The sequence below is a fragment of the Mirounga leonina genome, unplaced genomic scaffold (assembly GCF_011800145.1).
Source record: "Mirounga leonina isolate KUSES-001 unplaced genomic scaffold, KU_Mleo_1.0 Mir_94, whole genome shotgun sequence".
In the NCBI taxonomy this organism is placed as follows: Eukaryota; Metazoa; Chordata; class Mammalia; order Carnivora; family Phocidae; genus Mirounga; species Mirounga leonina.
The window spans coordinates 40040431-40060701 of record NW_023270855.1 but is presented as its reverse complement, the minus strand read 5'-3'; the positions used below and the strand labels follow the sequence as shown (position 1 = coordinate 40060701).

General features: G+C 39.2%; 1 pseudogene; it reads left to right on the top strand.

The window, feature by feature from the left end:
* Positions 1–763: 763 nt before the first annotated feature.
* Positions 764–20271, top strand: part of LOC118005551 — a 34569-nt pseudogene continuing 15061 nt past the window's right edge.

Here is a 20271-nt window from a genome sequence, read left to right as displayed (position 1 = left end):
TCTGCAGCAACAATCCAGGTGAGCTTAGTTAGGCCTGGGAGGAGGAAACATAAATGGCATTATGAAAAAAGAAGCAACAGGATCTGTTTATTACCAAGATATTCTTGTATTAGTCTTGCTTCCTACTCAACAGGTGTGTATCAGGTGTTAGGCAAGGTGCTGAGGGACCAGAAAGATAACCTTAGCCTGGAGCTTGTCTTTTGGGAGCTGACAGTCTTATGGGAGAAATAAGGCACAAATGCACACAACTGGAATACTAGTCAAAAGAGGGAAGGCTCCAGTCTGCTAGCTGCAGGATCAGGGAAGCTTTCCTGGAAGTTAGGCACTGATCTGGGCTTTTAGAGCAGGGGTGTTCAAGAGTGATATTGAGGGATGACACCAGGGTTTTGGCTTGGAAGTGCTGGTAACAGAGATCGATGGATCTGCTGGGATTAGGGCTGGGAACACAATGTTGTCCAGATATAGGTGGAAAGGAGAAGTCCTGCAGTTGCCAGGATTATCCTGGTCTTCGGCGAATGGTTGACCTAGAGTCACAAGGTGATATATTTGTAGAAGTAAGAGGGAACAGATTTTGGGGGGAGGAAAGAGAAAAAGTTTTGGGACCGAGCCAGAAACTCTGAATAGCCTGTAAGGCAGAGACCTAGGAGCAGGAGAGGCGGTGCCCAGGTCAGGATTCAGACCCCAAACATCTACCGCATAGGCCAACTCAGCGAAACTAGAACCAAGGAGGCGGCAGGATTTCGGCCTAGAAGGCATCGCAGAGATGAAGAGCGAGGGGCCTGAGTATGCTCCACCTTGTTCTCCCGCGGCGACTCCACCTTTCGGGTCTGGCGATAAGCAGGGGGTTCCAGGGACCTTTCCGGCGAAGGGCCGTGACCACGCTGTGGGTGACACTGGGATGGGTCCGAAGACAATATCCTTCCCTCTCTTTTCGGCCCTCCGCTCTCGGAAAGGGGTCCCGCGGCAATCTCGGTGTGCCCGGCAGGAGGCACCGGACGCGCAAGCCTCTAGGGGCCTGGGGCCTCCCACCTGCCCAGCCCGCCTCTTCCATCACTTGCTGCCGCCAAGGGCGGGGGTCCGCGGAGGAGCCAGGCCTGACCCCCGCGTCCAATCACCTCTCGCGGATTTCCCTCCGCTGGCGCGCGGCGGCGGCGCGTGGGCTCGCGCGCGGGCTCGGGCAGCGCGAGCCCGGGCAGCGCGAGCCCCCGCGCGCCGGGGAGTGGCGCATGCGCGGCCGTCCTGCGAGCCCGCTGAGGCGAGCCGAACCGCGGCGGCGCCGGGAGCCGAGCGGCGGAGCTGTGAGGGACGAGCGGCGGCGCGGGAGCAGCGGCGACAGACAGGTGGAGAGTCCTTGGCCGCGCCGCCCGGGACTGCTGGGCCGCCCGCGGAGCTTCGCGGTCCGGACGTGGCGGCGGCAGCGGCATCCCGGACGGCCTGTGAGGGATGCGCCGCCCACTGCCCCGCGCCGCCTGACCGCCCCCGCTTCGGCTTGCGGTGCGCCACAGCCGGGCCCGCGGCCATCCCCGCCGCGCTGTCGCCCGGCCGCCGGGCCCGCAGGGCCGCGCCCGGCCCGGCCATGTGGACCCCCACGGAGGAGGAGAAATACGGCGTAGGTAGGTGAGGCTCCGGCCTGGCTGCAGCGGGGGTCCCGGGGACGCGCCCGTGCTCTCGGCCCCGTGGCGGCCCCGCCTCGATTCGCGCCCGCGCGCCCCCGCCCCTGCCCGCAGGTTGCGCGGCCTCGGCGCGGGGCGGGCGCGGGGCGAGCGCGCGGCGGGGGTGGCGCGGGGGCGGCGCGGGCGTGGGGGTGCGAGCGGGTCTTGGGGCGTGGGGAGGGCAGCAGGGGGCGCTGGCGGCGCGGCCTCGGCAGGTGCGGCCCGCGCGAGGGACGGGCAGGGTGGGCTGGGCCCCTGTGGCTGCGCGAGGTTTCTGGCGTGGGGCACAGGGCGGTTTTACCCAAGAAGCTAAATCCTGGGAGTCTTGTTTTCTCCGCTCCCAAATCTCAATTTTAATGAGTTTCCGCACCTGAGTTGAGGAGCCCGATGACTATTTATTTTTGGTCTGGAACCTTTTAAATAAAAGGACAAAAACGTTGACATCATTTTTCTCCAGTTCAAAATTTTGTAGACATTTGACTGCAAATGTTTGATCTGTTTTAATTTGTTTTGCCTTCAGTATTAGAAATAATTACCTTACAATGGGAAGTGTTTTTGGACATGTCTCAGTGTTAAGTTTAGTATGTATTATGGTAACAGTTTTGTTAAAAAAAACAAAACACCAACCAAACCTGTTTTCATGAGATCGTTATTTCTCTTAGAATCCTCTTTTTATCCGTTATACGTGTTAAGCTCCCGAAGCTAAATAATTCTTGTAACATTAAACTTCTGTAAAAAGAATATTCGACAATTTAAGGGATTGAATGTTAGTTTTCCTTTTATAATGTTAGTGTTTTGTGGCAATAACGTGATAAAAGAGTTCAGCTACATTGCATTATTGTAAGTCATCTCTCATCTTGTTGGGTGAAAAACAGATTTAAAATGTTGAGTGTATAGGTTCCTCTCCCTCCCAAGCTTGTAATGGAAAACTATAGATGGGGAAACTGTCTAAATATAGACTTTTATTTTCCTTTTTTTCACTGCAGTTCAATCAAGATTTAGCTCACAATTTACTACGAAATAACTTTTTAAACTGGCAATAGTAACATTTAGCAATACCATCAGGCAAGTTATGTGAAAATTGAATTTATTTAAATTTAAGGACCTGCAGAGAGATCTTCTGTGCTGGTAGAAAATCCTGTTTTGAAAGGTAACTTTCTGGAGTTTTTAATTAGCTGTGCTATAATGGCACGATAACATACTAGGATGGAAGTGATAAAAGGAGCCCTAGTACTTGAGTCTCTGTTGAGAAGGAATTAGGAAATGATGCAAAGAGCCGGGTTCACCTCTGGGGACATTTTACCCTTTTTCTTGGAGCATTCTCTAGATACTATATAGATTTCATGAAATGAAGAGTTGATGGTTTATCTTCTCCATAACTTGCTTTCAGGGCTGCTGAACTAGAATAACAGATAATTGATGTGAAAGTGGTCAACTGTTCAGTGGCACCTAAGTGATAATTCCTTCTGGGGAAGAGCCCTTGAGTAGGGAATTAGCCGAATTCTGAGTCCCGGCTTCTCTTTTCTGGTGTTGTGGGCAAGTTATTTAACATCATTTTCTTAGTGTGTAAATTGGGGGTAATATTTACCTACAGGATTGTGAAAATCAAATGAGAGCATACCAAGTGTGTAATAAATGTTAATTCTTTTCCTTGGAGTACTTAAAGTAGTAGTAACATTAGGTATTTCCTCTGATGTGTTAGTTCTTAGAAGGAGGCAATGCAAGGTAATCAAGATAGGCATATGTGAATCTCAAAGCACTAGGATTTGGTGTGTGATTTAATCAGGAAGATGGAATGAAATTCTTGCATTCTTAGGACTGTGGGTTTAGCTTTAGAAAAATGGTTATTTCCCGGGAGGGGCACTGCATTGGGCACAGGGCAGGACCTAAATGCTTGGTAAATGAGAGAGACAGTTATTCTGACATAAACAGCTGTGATTTAGTGTAATTTAGATGCTTTTTCTGCCAAACAAGGCATCTCTTTTCCTGTTTCTTTCACAGCTTTCTTCTGTCCCTTCCTCAGTTATGATCTGAAAGATTGTTCAGAACTCAGGGTACATCTCTTTCCATAAACATGTTAGGGCTACACTCCTAGGCCTTTTATTTAATAAAATCCAGTTCAGCCTATAAAGTAGCTTAAATATTGTACTTATAATAAGAAAAACAGTGAATAAAAAATAGTATGCTAGCTGTATTATTTAATTGCTAGCTTGAAAATCTATTATCATTATTCCTATGAGAAAATATTTTGAGTTTCAGCTTTGATTTTTATGACCAACTTGGAGCACAGGTTTCTATCTCTGCTTGCTAATCCATAATCCGTATAGCAGGGAGGGAAGACTTGTACCTACTTCCTACCAATTTGGAGAAACTGCTTGGATGTTAGTGAGGGAAGGAGTCCTCTGTTGCAGCAGTGCAAAGCAGTTTTTTTTTTTTTCTACCGTAGCTGTTCATCTGCATTTGACATTGGTAAGGTGTTTGAGATCCTGTAGAAATATCTTACTAGCTTTTAATTTTTTTAAATATAGGAATTCTGTACAGTGTTTTCAAATTATTTGATTTATCCACTTCGAATTAGGTGATATCTGAGCTTCCATTTTCTTATTTATTTATTTATTTATTTATTTATTTATTTATTTATTATTATTATTTTTTAAAGATTTTATTTATTTATTTGAGAGAGAGAGCAAGTGAGAGAGCAAGAGAGCATGAGCCAGGGGAGGGGTAGAGGCAGAGGGAGAAACAGACTCCCTGCTGAGCAGGGAGCCCAATGTGGGGCTCGATCCTAGGACCCTGAGATCATGACCTGAGCTGAAGGCAGATGCTTAACCGACTGAGCCACCCAGGCGCCTTATTTTTATTATTTTTAATTAACATATAATGTATTATTTTTTTCAGGGGTACAGGTCTGTGATTCATCAGTCTTACACAATTCACAGCACTCACCATAGCACATACCTTCTCCAATGTCCATCACTCAGCCACCCCATCCCCCCCTCCACTCCAGCAACCCTCAGTTTGTTTCCTGAGATTCAGAGTCTCTTATGGTTTGTCTCCCTGTTTTCATCCTGTTTCATTTTTCCCTCCCTTCCCCTATGATCCTCTGTCTTGTTTCTCAAATTCCTCATATCAGTGAGATCATATGATACTTGTCTTTCTCTGATTGACTTATTTCGCTTTGAGCTTCCATTTTCATTGTAATATTCTGTGGTTGACTTTAGGTGAAGTGGAGGAAACTGTCCTTTTTTGAGGTTTAGTCATGGGCCAGTCAGTGTGCTGCTAGGGATTCTCACTTAGGTTACACCACGTAGATTCCTAGAGCAGTTCTAATATAATCTTCATCATACAGATGAAGAAACTGGATCTTAGAAGTTGTTAGTACTTTTTTGCCTTTCAACAATTGAATATTCCCCTTAATTTTCTTCCTGGCAATGGGCAATATTTTGTGATATACTTGACTCTCTTGCTATCCTTCTCTAGTATTAAAGGGACTTTTTTTTTTTTTTAACTGAACCTGTTAGCTCAAGTTCTGACTCCGTATGTCTCTTTCCCTCTGAGGTTCTCTGCTCTCCTTCTGTTGCCATGAATGCTTGGAAAGCCCTGCATCTTTCCATTCTTTATTTTACCTTTCCAAGGTGCATTATGTGAGAACAATCCAACTATTTTTGTGAAACACTATCTTTTCCCATATTGATGATGCCCAAACTACCAAATATAGAAACCAAAGACCAAGAAAATACTTTTTTCATCCTCTAACCGCAGAAGCAGTAGCAGCAGCAGCAGCAAACACCAATAACAAATAAAACAAGAATGTTTATAATTAACTTCTAAAATAGAATAGCAGCAAAAGTTTGAGTACATATGTACTAGTTTGGCATTTTAGGAGTGGAAGCTTGCCTCAGGTCATCATCTTATTTATTCTGCTGTCATAAGGTAAAATTTTTTTAATTTTAATTTTTATTACTATTATTTTTTAAAGATTTATTTATTTGACAGAGACACAGCGAGAGAGGGAACACAAGCAGGGGGAGTGGGAGAGGGAGAAGAAGGCTTCCCGCAGAGCAGAGCCTGATGCGGGACTCGATCCCAGGACCCTGGGATCATGACCTGAGCCGAAGGCAGACGCTTAACTGACTGAGCCACCCAGGCGCCCCTAAAATTTTTTTTAAATAACTCAGGGTATTGGTTGCTGATTTTCTAATATACACTTAGTAAACCGTGACAATTTTTCCTTATTACTAACCAGAATACCTTATATTTTAGTTTTGTAATGTTTTGTTTATTTCTTTAATTAAAAAAGATTTATGTTATATTTATTTTTATCTAATTTAAAGAGTAATTCATATTTTCTGCCTTACTTTTACCAGATTTTCTTTTGCTTGATTTTCCCCAGGTAGGAAATAAAAAGCACTTAAAAAAAAAAAAAAAGCCCTGAGTCCTTAAAAGAAATTTACTGTGTAGAGATCCTGTGGCGCAGAGGCAGCTGAAGGTGGGGAGGGAATAGGTTGATGAAACCCAATTGGAAAGAACCAGTGATCACAAAATCTCAGTAAACCTGTTGGTGAATAGGCTACAACTCACTGAAATAGTGTGAAGGCAGTGGGCTTTTTAGTTACTTGTTCCATGAGGGAATCCCAGTCTTTGAAGCCTCCAAAAGGGCCCCATACCTCTCAGAGGTAAAGACATCCACTAGGGTAGAGAAGATGTCATATACCCAGGACTTTCTTTTGTCCTGAAAAGTGAGGATGTGCTTGATGTTTAATGATTGGGTTTTAGTGTTTACAGGGAACTTCCAAATTATGATTCTACTTGAGCCTTATACCATAATATCACCTCTCCCCTCATTTTAAAACTGATGAGAAAGAAACTTTAGTTGAGAGAAGTTAGGTGACTGAAATAAGGAACTTAAGCCAGTAAGTGCTGAGTTGAGATTTGAACCTAGGATTTTTGGATTCTAAGCCACAGCTTCTTTTATTATATTGTGTTGCTTCTGAAAGGAATTTGTCAGTAGTGTATGTCTTTTAAGACATTCTCTACAGACTTTCCAATTTAAATTGGATAGTTATACTTAAGGAATTTTATTTCTATATTAAACATTTATATAAGACTACATGGTATTTATTGTTCTGCTTCTAATTGTAATGATGTACATTGGTAATGAGTACACATTCAGGGCATGATGAGTCAGAAGGCAGGTTTTTTTTTTTTTTTATGTTCAGTTAGCCAACATACAGTACATCATTAGTTTTTGATGTAGTGTTCCAACGATTCATCAGTTGCGTATAACATCCAGAGCTCATCACAACAGAAGGCAGGTTTTTAAACAGCCCTGAAGAGTCTGTTGGTTGTACTGCCTTTTCTTTAGACACTGTTAGTTGAGAGGAAAGAGTTGAATTTAACAAATATTTATTGAGTGCCTTCTCAAACCAAGAGGTCTTTGTTTTGATCTGTCATTCTGTAAAGCAAACAGGAAATAACCAACAGGAAATTATCAACATTTTTAATAGAAAAGTCATTATGCAACTACAGTAGTCGTCTATTCAAATGTTACAGTTCATTTTAGCATGCAGTGTTATAAGAGAATGTGCTTTAGAAACATTAAGCTAAATTATAAACATGACACCTTTTTCTATCTAGCATTTTTAGACACATTTGAAAGCATAACAGTCTCAAAATAATGGTCATTGAGGTTGAAAGTACTTTATATCATATTTTTACATTGGTGCTAAATTTTAATTTTTTAGTAGTTTGTATTTTGAATCTTTTTTTTGAAATCTGTGTCTCTATTCTTGATGATAAGAATGATCTGAAATTATTCCCAATGTCTAAGCATTATTGGATATGCTATATTAGAGTTTTAATTCCAATGTTATGCTTTTACTCTAATGAACAAACCTGTTTATGATTATGCTCTCGATTCTTGCATAACCCCTCTTGACAGATTTTGTATGGAAAAGCAAGATTTTTTCACATAAAGCCTCTAGGAACTTAAAACATTTTTCGTAAACACATTGCCAAATGATTTTAGCTGTGGTCCAGGTACTTGCAGTTGATTTGCTATATCACACGGTAGGATACTGTAGTAGAGGTAATTAACATGTTGGGAAATGTCATTCAGAAGCTTCCTGTTATCCTACTTTTCTGCAATGGAATAAAATCCCAACCTCCTGCTTCCATCTGTTTCTCCTCTCTTCAAAACTCATTCATGAGCTCTTACTCATTGGTGAGTGAGAACCAAAATTGATGGAATAATTAGTGTATGATGAATGCAAAATTTTATATTATAGACTTAGTATCATACCTCAGAGAGATGTGCATTTGGCCTTTATTCAGTACATCTAGTGACAGTGCCTTCAGTGCCTTGTTTAGACAGCTATGATTTGAACATTCTTCCTTATTTAATAGACTCCCTGTAATTTCTTATAAGTCCATGTTCTGTGCCTACATTTAAATAATTTGCATCATAGCACTTCAGTAATTCATAGCACTTTAGAACTGTAAAGGATCTTAAAGATACATGGTTTAAGACTCTAAAACTAAGTTAAGTCTAGTTGGAATAGCTAACATTGATTAAGTGTTCACTACGTGCCCAGCACTTTCATATTATGGCTCAAATTTGTTTTTTTCAGCCTCATTTGCAGACCTACTTGTACTTTACACTTTAGCCAAACTGAACTTTCCCAAAGTCTTTCAGTCTCGAATTAATTATACCAATGCTGCCATGTGGCAGAACTATTTGTCACCTATTAAACACTTCTTGTTATTTACTGCATCACGTCTTGTTCATGTTATTCCTTTTACATAGGGTCCTTTTTCTTCTCCATGTCTCAGATTTTTTCCTGCCTAGCAAGGCTCCTTTCATATATCTTTGTAAATCTTTTTCTAGACCCTTGACCCTCTCTTTCTTCAACCAGATAGATTTTATTCTTTTAAATTCATGAAACTTTGTACCTTGCAGTGGTATATTTATTATGTCCTCTTCCACTAGACTAATGTCTTTCCAACTTTTGACTGTGCTCTACGATAAGAAATGCATTTAAAGTTGCTATCTCTTTTGCGTGTGTATCTACACATACATAGACATATGTACATGTATATGAAAAAGTTAAACAAAAGTTTGATGGTATAGGACTGTGTACTTTGTACAGTGTACTCAGATATTTTCTGTTCATTTCTACTTCATTAAGAAATATTGGTGTAAATTCACTCAATGGATTTTGTGACCCATTGGTTGAAAAAACACTGCTTTAGGCTATAAACTCTTAAAAGTAGGGATTATGCCATATTTATATTTATATTTTTGGCAGACATAACTCCATGCCAAGCATGTAGAAGGTTTTATACATATATTTGTAGCACTGAATTGGATGTTTTAAATTAATGTGGCACAAAGCCTGATCTTTGGAGACTTGGCTACCATTTCACACTAATTATTCATATTGAAGTTATAGTAATTAAACTCTAGGTTTTATTTTACGTGAACTGAAGTCAAGCTAGAACCCTTCAATCCTGAACTTCTATGATTGATAATAAACATAAATTTAAAATATTAGTTTCATCTTAAAAAGATTTTATATTTATTTCTACTACATTTCATCAGGGAGGAGCATATTTGATTTGCCCCCGTTGGTTCTAAGTTGGTGGGGGGCTAGACGTATTTGGCTCAGCAGTAGAACCTGTCAAATCTTTTTGAAATTTGAGTTTTTGATCCCACATACTATCTTTTCTTTGAACCTTTATCTACACAGTTGATAAACTTGTCTTTTTCCACGTGGCTGATAAAAGTGTTGAACAGAATCAGAAAAACTTTTATCATCTAGTGGGAAGTATCTAGTTTACAGACAAATAGATTTTGCTATGTCGTGTTTTGAAGACAAATTATCTGGATGACTACTGAACATCTTATGCAACTGACAGCTGTTGCCACCTCTGTGAATCTGATAGCATTTGGGGTTAGGGTAGGCTTTATAGCCAAGGAAGAAAGATGTTGCTAAGAGGTCTGTGTGGCTGAACATTTAAGTGTGGGGGACAAGGAAATTTTAGCATTAGAAAGATGTTAAGTCCATTTTCATCTTTTGTATGAAATTTCACGTACATTTCATGTACAGGAGAAAGGGTGGTACCAAACTTTTCTTGAGTTTTGTTTTTGACATTGTCTTCACATTTCCTACTCTAGATAATGCTGGACAACTCAACTCACCTTTTCCAGACAGGCTTAGAACTTTCCTACCTTTGTCACTTTACTTAGGTTCTTGTAATATGATGAATACAATGATTACCTTTTTCTGCCTGGGGAATGCCAACTTAAAAAGCTCAAATTTCATCTCTTTGATGCCTTCCCCAGCTCTGCTGGATATAAATAAGCGCTGCTGCTTGCTCCTGCCGCAGTTGGTACCAACCTCTGGTATGGCACTTATCCCTTTAGATGCTTAATTGCATCTCTTTGCCTTAGAGGATTGAGTTTCTCCAGGACAAGGAACTTTATCTTCATGTTTGTAACCCCAGGACCTAGCACATAGTGAGTGATCAATAAATGCTTAATTAGGAGTCCAATCTAGTGAAGAGTTTAATTTTGCTTTGTTAATCCTGGTAGTATTTTAAACGTCAGGCTGTAAATCTAATAATATTTAGTTGTTAGAAATTTGTGCTATCATGAAAACACATCCCCCCCTCCCCCCACTCCCTTAGCCTATTTCTTGAGCCTGTTAGGAAGGTTTACTGCTGAGTTCAAATAACTGACTTTGGGTGGCAGCTTTAGGATTCCAGTATGAATCCATTTCACCTTGAGTTTCACAGTTATCACAACAATGATTTCAGAAATCTTGTAGCAGGTAATTGGGATGTAGTTTGAAATTACCCCAACAATTCTTCTTTCATTTGACACCTTTGGGGAAGCTGTGTTTTGGATGAATGACTTTTCCAGAGAACTCAAGGTTAGACCTTTAAAAGCACCAAGAAAAGATTTGTCTTTTTTTTTTGTTGGAATTTTTTCTAAAGTATAATGTATTCTTCCCTGTATTGTGAATTCAGTATGTGGAATACATTCAGGCTTTCTCCTTTTCTGTGTAACATTTTCCTTTTGATTACATAAGATATATATTCATTAGAGAAATGTCAGTAAATACAGAAAAATACACAAAAAAGAAAATAAGGGTGATATCTTACTTTTGTAACCCATATATGCCTCCTCTCAACCTACTAGTATATCTTTCTGTTTTTTTTTCTTTGTACACATTCAAATAGGCATTTAGGGGTGTCTGGGTGGCTCGGTCGATTAAGCATCTGACTCTTGATATCAGCTCAGGTCTTGATCTCAGGGTTGTGAGTTTGAGTCCTGCATTGGGCTCTGTGCTGGGGATGGAATGTACTTAAAAAAATAAGTAGGCATTTAAAATAAATTTAAGGCCATACTGTGTGTATTATCTTATATATATATTTTTTTAAGATTTTATTTATTTATTTGAGAGAGAGAATGAGAGAGAGCACATGAGATGGGGGAGGGTCAGAGGGAGAAGCAGACTCCCTGCCGAGCAGGGAGCCCGATGCGGGACTCGATCCAGGGACTCCAGGATCATGACCTGAGCTGAAGGCAGTCGCTTAACCAACTGAGCCACCCAGGCGCCCCTATCTTATAATCTTTTATTTTAAATCTATTATACTATGAACCTTTTTTTTAAATTTAGTTTTATTTTATTATGTTATGTTAGTCACCATACAGTACCTCATTAATTTTGATGTAGTGATCCATGATTCATTGTTTTCGTATAACACCCAGGGCTCTATGCAATACGTGCCCTCCTTAATACCCATCACCGGGCTGGATTGTTCATTGTTTTGATGACTGCTGTTCCATAATATGGACGTGCTATAATTTACCTACTACTACTTCTAAACAGTTTGTTGTTTGAAATTAACTATTGCCAGGACAGTGAAGGTTATTATTTCTCTGCACCCTTGTCAGCTTAGGACATTTCCTCCACAGATTTGCATTTTTCAAAAATTCAAAATTGATACATGCTTGAGAGGAATAAATCCTTAAGCATTACAAAAATAAAGTGTTTCCTACTGCCAGTTCAGTTTCTTGGGCATAAATTGTTTAACTGAACTTTCTGACTATTTGATATTATTAATAGAAACAGGTGATTATAATGTTAATACAGTGATACTTGTTTGCTTCCTCATTGAAATCCCTAATTCTCTTTAGTGATTCTCTTGTTTTCTCTTTTTCTCATCCGGCTGTGATGCTATTAGAGAATTTGGGGTGGATTATGTGGGACTCTGACTCACTATTGATGACCTGAAATTTTTTTTTTTTTTGTATATTTCTATCTCTGTACATTTCTTTTCTTGGTACCTACTTTGAGTATCATCCTTTTCTTTCTCCTATTTGTTAGCCACTCATTGCTGTTTTGCTTCTCTCTCCAGCCATACACTTGCAAGCTAGACCTGAATTGAATTTATTCAAGGGAAATTGGATAATCAACCATGTGAAGAACTAAAGTGGGTCCTTTCCTCTCCTTTGGAGTGAGATTCAGTGCCTTTTTGATAGATTCAGTCCTTTTAAAAGAACTTTCTGACTCATGGTCAAGGTTAGGTTCTGTATGAAGGCCTGTCTTTGGAACAGAGGCAGTGCTCTGAGAGTGATAGAACCTGATGCAAATTTAGTCTGTGCAGAGGGCACTTTCCCTTGTGGATGGGTATATGTAGATAGGACATGATCTGGTACTGCTGCAACCTTTTTGTTGTCATGAGGAGAGCTAGGAAGGTGGGGGTTTTGTTTTACTTTTTGGTATGGGAAAGGGAAAGAACCTTTGAAAAGGAAATCTTTTGATACCTTTTTATTTTTTAAAAGTTTATGTAATTTGTCTATTTTAGAGAGAGAGAGCACACAGAGGGGTGGGGCAGAGGGAGAGGGAGAGACTCCTCACTGAGCACAGAGCCTGACACAGGGCTCGATCTCATGATCCTGAGATCACGATCCTGAGCTGAAACCAAGAGTTGGACACTTAACCGACTGAGCCACCCAGGCACCCCTGATACATTTAAACATATTGAAATATTTAAGTTCTAATGAGACTGGTATATGACTATTATGTAATGATACTGTGTTTGTCCCACAAAGCACTCATTGTTTTTATTGATTTGCTTTCTCAGATGCTGTAGCAGGTTTCTGTGTTAGTAGTGATCTGTTTTAATTGGTCACTTCTTTACTTCAGTATTTAAGAACCATTTTTATTGTGGAAAAATACATAATTTACTCATTTTAATTGTACAATTCAGTGACAGTAAGTACATTTAAATTAAAAGTGTACATTTAAATTGTGTTATAATCATCGCTACTATTTAGTTCCAGAAATTTTTGATCATTCCAAACAGAAACGCTATACCTCTCCCTGCAGGTCCTGGAAACCTCTATTGTACTTTTTGTCTTCCATGAATATGACTATTCTAGAAACTTAGGTAAATGTAATCATACAGTATTTGTCCTTTTGTTTCTGGCTTATGTTACTTATAGCATAATGTTTTCAAGGTTCATCCATGATGTAGCATGTATCAGATTTTCATTTCTTTTTATGACTGAATAATATTCCATTGTATGTATATATGACATTTGCTTATCTGTTCATCTTTCGGTGTACACTTGGGTTGTTTCCACCTTTTGACTCTTGTTAGTAAAGCTGCTATATGCACCCTGGTGTGCAGGTATCAGTTTTAGTCCTTATTTTCACTTCTCTTGGGTGTATACCTAGGATTGGAATTGCTGGATCGAATAGTAATTCTATGTTTAGCTTTTTGAGAAATTGGCAAATCATTTTCCCTACTGGCCATACCATTCATTTTACATTATGAGAGGCAGTGTGTGAAGGTTCCACATCTTCACCAACATTTCTTATTTTCCTTAATAATAATAGCCATCTTAAATGGATATGAAGTGGTATCTCATTGTGGTTTTGATTTGCATTTCCTTAATGATTGGTGATGTCCATCTTTTCACGTGCTCATTGACCATCTGTAGATCTTCTTTGGAGAAATATTCCATTGTATGTATATATCACATTTTGCTTATTCATTGTTTTTGGACACTTGGGTTGTTTCTACCTTTTGGCTATTACAAATAATGCTGCAGTGAACATTTGGCATGTGAATATCTGACTCCCTGTTTCCACATCCTTTGGATATATAGCTAGAAGTAGAATTATTTATCATATGGTAATTCTGTTTAGTTTTTTCAGGAACCACTATACTTTTTTTAAAGATTTTATTTGACAGAGAAAAAGAGAGAGAGAGAGAGAGCACAAACAGGGGGAGTGGTGGAGGGAGAAGTAGGCTCCCTGTTGAGCAGGGAGCCTGATGCGGGACTTGATCCCAGGACTCTGGGATCATGACCTGAGCCAAAGACAGACGCTTAACCTACTGAGCCACCCAGTTGCCCCTATACTTTTTTTTTTTTTAAAGATTTATTCCAGAGAGAGAGAGTGAGAGTGAGTGCTGGGGGTGGGGGCCAGGAGGGGCAGAGGAAGAGGGAGAGAGAGAATCTCAAGCAGACATCTCTGTGAGCACAGAGCCCAATGCAGGGTTTGATCCCAGGATGCTGATATCATGACCTGAGCCGAAATGAAGACTTGGACGCCCAACTGACTGAGTCACCCAGGCTCCCCCACTATACTTTTTTTCATAGTGCCTTCATTATTTTACATTCCCACCAGCAGTGTGCAAGGATTCCAATTTCTCTAACTCCTTGCCAGTATGTTACTTTCTGTTTTTTAAAAACATGTCTTTATAATAGCTATCCAGATGGGTGGGGAGTGAGATCTCATTGTGGTTTTGATTTGCATTTCCCTAATAATTAATGATGTTGAACATCTTTTTATGTGATTATTGGCCATTTGTATGTTTTCTTTGGACAAACGTCTATTCAAGTACTTAGTCCATTTTTTTCTTTTTCAAGTTTTTATTTAAATTCCAGTTAGGCTGGAAAACTGTATGGAGGTTCCTCAAAAAGTTGAAAATAGAGCTACCATATGATCCAGCAATTGCACTACTGGGTATTTACCCCAAAGATACAAAAGTAGGGATCCGAAGGGGTACGTGCACCCCAATGTTTATAGCAGCAATGTCCACAATAGCCAAACTGTGGAAAGAGCCAAGATGTCCATTGACAGATGACTGGATAAAGAAGATGTGGTATATATATACAATGGAATATTATGCAGCCATCAAAAGGAATGAGATCTTGCCATTTGCAACGACGTGGATGGAATTGGAGGGTATTATGTTGAGCGAAATAAGTCAAACAGAGAAAGACATGTATCATATGATCTCACTGATATGAGGAATTCTTAATCGCAGGAAACAAACTGAGTGTTGTTGGAGTGGGGGGTGGGGTGGGAGGGATGGGGTGACTGGGTGATAGACACTGGGGAGGGTATGTGCTCTGGTAAGCGCTGTGAATTGTGCAAGACTGTTGAATCTCAGATCTGTACCTCTGAAACAAATAATGCAATATATGTTAAGAAAAAAAAAAGAAGAAGAAGAAGGTAGCGGGAGGGGAAGAATGAAGCGGGGGAAATCGGAGGGGTAGAGGAACCATGAGAGACGATGGACTCTGAAAAACAAACTGAGGGTTCTAGAGGGGAGGGGGGTGGGAGGATGGGTTAGCCTGGTGGTGGGTATTGAGGAGGGCACATTCTGCATGGAGCACTGGGTATTATGCACAAACAATGAATCATGAAACACTTCATCTAAAACTAATGATGTAATGTATGGGGATTAACATAAGAATAAAAAAAATAAATTCCAGTTAGGTAACATACAGTATAATATTAGTATCAGGTATAGAATTTAATGATTTGTCACTTACATACAACACCCAGTGCTCATCACAAGTGCCCTTCTTAATACCTATTACCTATTTAACCCATTCCTCTGTCCACCCTCCCTCCAGTAACCCTCAGTTTGGTCTGTATAGTTAAGAGTCTGTTTCCCGGTTTGCTCTCTTCCACCCCCCCCCGCCATGTTCATCTGTTTTGTTTCTTAAATCCCACATATGAGTGAAATCATATGATATTTGTCTTTCTTTGACTGACTTATTTCGCTTACCGTGGTACTTTCTAGCTCTATCCATGTCATTGCAAATGGGAAGATTTCATTCTTTTTTATTACTTTGCCCATTTTAAAATAGATCTCTCGTTGTTGTTGTTGTAGTTCTTTATATTTTCTGGATACTAATCCTTTATCAGATACATGATTTGCAGATGTTTTCTCCCATTTCATGGTTTACTTTTTCACTCTTTTATAGTGTCCTTTGATACACAAAAGTTTCTAATTTTGACAAAGTCTAATTTATCTATGTTTTCTTTTGCTGCCTGTGCTTTTGGTGTCATATCCAAAAAAAAAAAAAAAAAAAAAGGCCAAATCCATCATGAAGCTTTTTCCATGTTTTCTTCTAAGAGTTATATAATTTTAGCTTTTACATGTAGATCTTTGACCCATTTTGAGTTAGTTTTTATATAAGTTGTAATGTAGGGGTCCAACTTCATTTTTTGGTATGTGGATATCCAGTTTTCCCAGCACTGTTTGTCGAAGAGTTCTTTCCCATCGAAAGGTCTTAGCATCTTTGAAAATCATTTGACTGTATATGTGTTTATTTCTGGGCTCTCTAGTCCATTGCTGTATATGTGTCTTTATGCCAGTACCACACTGTCTTGATTATCGTAGTTTTGTAGTAGGTTTTTTTTCCTCCTTTTTTTTTTTTTTTAAATTTTATTATGTTTGTAGTAGGTTTTGAAATCAGGAGGTGAGTTCTCCAACTTTGTTTTTTCTCAAGATTGTTTTGGCTATTTGGAATTCCTTGAGATTCCGTGTGAACTTCTAGGATGAATTTTTCTATTTCTGCAAAAAAATGTCATTGGGATTTTGATAGGGATTGCATTGAATTTGTAGATTGCTTTGGGTAGTATTGTCATCTTAACAATATTGAGTCTTCCAATCAATAACTGTGGATGTCTTTATGTTTATTTTGGCTGTCTTTAACTTTAACAGTATCTTGTAATTTTCAGTGTACAAGCCTTTCACCTTTTTGATTAAATTTGTACTTATTTTATTTTCAGTGATGCTTTTGTGAATGGAGTTTTTTCTTAATTTTGTTTTTGTATTGTTCATTGTTAGTGTATAATAACACAACTGGTTTTTGCATGTTAATTTTATATCCTGCAACTTCTTAGTTCATCTGTTAACTCTGATTTCGGTGGTGGGGGTGGGGGGCGGGCGGTGTATAGATTCTGTAAGGTTTTCTACATATAAGATCCTATCATCTGCAAAGAGAGACAGTTTTACTTCTTCTTTTTCAATTTGGATGCTTTTTGTTTGTTTGTTTGTTTGTTTGTTTTTTTGCCTAATTGTTCTGGCTGGAACTTCTAGCACTGTGTGGAATAGGTGAAAGCAGGAATTTTTGTTTTATTCCTTATCTGAGGGGAAAAGCTTTCAGTATTTCATCACTGAGTATGATGCTAGCTGTGCATTTTTCTTATTTGTTATTTTTTTTTCTTTAGCTGAAAATTAATTTCCATTTCACTTAGTCTGTGCTACTACTAGTTAGAGGCCCTGCCTTGCATGTTGTTTTTAATCTGTAAAAGTATGTATCACCTGAATCTGGGCATTTGATTGATCTATTCCTTCCTCTCAGAATTCATGTCTCATTTTACTGGTAGTTCTTTGTCCTTCCTCAATCCTGATTCTTTCTTACCATATTAGTTAATACTCAAGGTAAAGACACTAAAAACTTACTTATATAATTTTAAAGAATAATTTATTTTTAAATAATTTATTTTATTTTTTAAACAATAATTGAAAATTACACAAGTTAACATGTGGTTATTGTTGGAAAAATAGAAGGTAGAGATGGGTAAAACACATTTATTTAGCCCAGATCTTACCACCTAGAGATATTGATTTTATGGTTCCCTTCAGGCTCCTTTAATCAAATGAACATGATTTGAAAGTTGAATTTGAAGATAAGTTATTTAAAGTCAGTCTGATCTTCTTGAATCAACACATAAGAGTGGTTCCTGGGGGCCTGGGTGCCGCAGTTGGTTAAGTGTCAGACTTTTGGTTTCAGCTCAGGTGGTGATTTTGGGGTCGTGGGATTGTACAAAGTAAATAGTGGAATAATAATTTCAAACACTTATGTAGTATTTCTTTTGTAGTAGGTACTATTGTAAGTACTTTACATGCATTAACTCTTTAATCCTCACTGTAATTCCATGAAGTACATATTATTATTATCGCTATTTTTAAAGATGAGGAAACTGGGACACAGGAAGGTTAAGCACCTTGCCTAAGGTTATACAACCAATAAGTGATAGAGCTAAGATTCAGATCCAGGCATTCTGGTTTTGGAGTCTGTGTCTTCAACCGCTAGCTTTAGTGGGAAGATGTCTACTTCCCTGAGGCCACTAAGTTAGAACAAACCTACCTTTGTCCCAGATCATTGACTTAAGAAAACAAATCTTGGTTTTGCTTTTAAAACCTTTTAGGTAAACATTTATTATGTATCATTGGTCTTTTTCCATTGGTCTGTATGTCTGTTTTTGTGCCAGTACCATGCTGTCTTGGTGATCACAGCTTTGTAATATAGCTTGAAATCGGGCAACGTGATGCCCCCAGCTTTGTTTTTCTTTTTCAACATCTCCTTGGCGATTCGGGGTCTTTTCTGATTCCATGCAAATTTTAGGATTGTTTATTCCAACACTTTGAAAAATGTCATTGGAATTTTGATCGGGATGGCATTGAAGGTGTAGATTGCTCTGGGTAGCATAGACATTTTAACAATGTTTATTCTTCTGATCCATGAGCATGGAATATTTTTCCATCTTTTTGTGCCTTCTTCAATTTTTTTCATGAGTGTTCTGTAGTTCCTAGAGTATAGATCCTTTACCTCTTTGGTTAGGCTTATTCCGAGGTATCTTATGGTTTTTGGTGCTATTGTAAATGGAATCGTATCTCTAATTTCTCTTTCTACAGTCGCGTTGTTAGTGTATAAGAAAGCAACCGATTTCTGTGCATTAATTTGTATCCTGCCACATTACTGAATTGCTCTATGAATTCTAGTAATTTGGGGGTGGAGTCTTTTGGGTTTTCCACGTAAAATATCATGTCATCTGTGAGAAGAGAGAGTTTGGCTTCTTCTTTGCCAATTTGAATACCTTTTATTTCTTTTTGTTGTCTGATTGTTGTTGCTAGGACTTCTAGTGCTATGTTGAACAATAGTGGCGAGAGTGGGCATCCTTGACGTGTTCCTGATCTTAAGGGAAAGGCTCTCAGCTTTCCCCATTGAGGATGATATTTGCCGTGGGTTTTTCACAGATGGATTTTATGAACTTGAGGAATGTTCCCTCTATCCCTATACTCTGAAGAGTTTTAGTCAGGAAAGGATGCTGTATTTTGTCAAATGCTTTTTCTGCATCAATTGAGAGGACCATATGGTTCTCTCTCCTATTAATGTGTTCTATCACATCGACTGATTTGCAAATGTTGAAGCACCCTTGCATCCCGGGGATAAATCCCACTTGGTCGTGGTGGATGATCCTTTTAGTGTATTGTTGGATCCTATTAGCTAGGATTTTGTTGAGGATTTTGGAATCCATATTCATCAGGGATATTGGTCTGAAATTCTCTTTTTTGATGGGGTCTTTGCCTGGTTTGGGGATTAAGGTAATGCTGGCCTCATAGAATGAGTTTGGAAGTTTTCCTTCTGTTTCTATTTTTTGAAATGGTTTCAGTAGAATAGGTATTATTTCTTCTTTGAATGCTTGGTAGAATTCCCCAGGGAATCCATCAGGCCCTGGACTCTTGTTTTTTGGGAGGTTTTTGATCACTGCTTCAATCTCCTTACTGGTTATTGGCCTATTCAGGTTGTCAATTTCTTCCTGTTTCAGTCTTGGCAGTTTACATGTTTCCAGGAAGGCCTCCATTTCATCCAGATTCCTCAGTTTATTGGCATATAGTTGTTGATAATTATTTCTTTTTTTTATAAAGATTTTATTTATTTATTCATGAGAGACAGAGAGAGAGAGAGAGAGACAGAGGGAGAAGCAGACTCCCCAGGGAGCAGGGAGCCTGATGTGGGACTCAGTCCCAGGACCCTGGGATCATGACCTGAGCCGAAGGCAGACGCTTAACCATCTGAGCCACCCAGGCGCCCATGTTGATAATAATTTCTAATAATTGTTTCTATTTCCTTGGTGCTAGTCGTGATCTCTCCCCTTTCATTCATAATTTTATTAATTTGGGTCTTTTTTCTTTTGGATAAGTCTGGCCAGTGGTTTATCGATATTATTACCTATTTCAAAGAACCAACTTCTAGTTTCATTTATCTGATCTACTGTGTTTCTGGTTTCTAATTCATTGATCTCTGCTCTAATCTTAATTATTTCTCTTCTGATTTGTGGCTTAGGCATCGTTTGTTGCTTTTTCTCTAGTTCTTTAAGGCGTAGAGTTAGTTGGTGAATTCTGGATTTTTCTGTTTGAGTGAGGCTTGGATGGCTATGTATTTCCCCCTTAGGACCGCCTTTGCAGTATCCCATAGGTTTTGGACTGATGTGTTTTCATTCTCATTGAT